This window comes from Pteropus vampyrus, unplaced genomic scaffold, assembly GCF_000151845.1.
Source record: "Pteropus vampyrus isolate Shadow unplaced genomic scaffold, Pvam_2.0 Scaffold319, whole genome shotgun sequence".
NCBI classification, from domain to species: Eukaryota; Metazoa; Chordata; class Mammalia; order Chiroptera; family Pteropodidae; genus Pteropus; species Pteropus vampyrus.
In genome coordinates, this window is record NW_011889100.1 from 956,385 (window position 1) to 957,239 (window position 855).

Here is an 855-nt window from a genome sequence, read left to right on the forward strand (position 1 = left end):
CGCGCTGAGCGTGAAGCAGAGGGAGGCTTTCCCACACGAGGCGACGAGCCTGGCGCAGGCTGTGTGGGCTCTTTATCTCTTGGGGCCCACTCTTACGTGGCTGAGGGGGTGGTCACAGCCTGCAGGCGTGAGGCTGCCTTTCCCAGGAGGGCTAGGTGACCTTGGGCGAGTCACTTCCCTTCTCTGGGTCTCGCTCAGCCTTTCTGCGGACTACGAGCTGACGTCCACTTATGGAGTTCAGGAACACCCAGGAAGGGGTTCCTAGCTGGTGTCCAGCACGAGCTGGTGAACTTCCTGAGAGTTTATGCGACATTTTATTTATTTATTTATTAATTATTATTTACGCCGACAGCACCTGGTCTTCCTAGGTGGCCTCCCATCCAAGTACTAACCAGGCCCGACCCGGCTTAGCTTCCGAGATCAGACTGGGATCGGGCTTGTTCAGGGTGGCATGGCCGTAGACCTTGGACCGTGGCTCCATGGGGCGCGAACCCAGGACCTTCTGTGTGTAAAGCAGACGTGCTCACCGCTGCACTATGGAACCACGTCCTATGCAACATTTTTAACAGATGCACGAGCGGAAGCAGAGGGGATACAGGGAAGTCTCTCTTCCAAGGACACGCCGTGAGTGGGCGGGTCGCAGCCTGGGCACAGTCCGACCCCCGAGGCCCTGCCCTTGACCGCCACCCCGCTCCGCCCGTGTCCCTCACTTCCTCACCCCTTACCTGCTTCTCTCTCGGCATTTCGAGGACAAAGCATGGATTGTTCTTCGCTTTGTCTTGGTGACCAGCAGGAGCGATGCTTCTGGAATGGTGCAGACACAGCATCAAGTGGTTTGTGGGCCAGGGATCTCCA

General features: G+C 57.8%; 1 pseudogene; it reads right to left on the reverse strand.

The window, feature by feature from the left end:
* Window positions 1-343: 343 nt before the first annotated feature.
* On the reverse strand, window positions 344-463 carry LOC111730544 (annotated as a pseudogene).
* Between the last annotated feature and the right edge of the window lie 392 nt (window positions 464-855).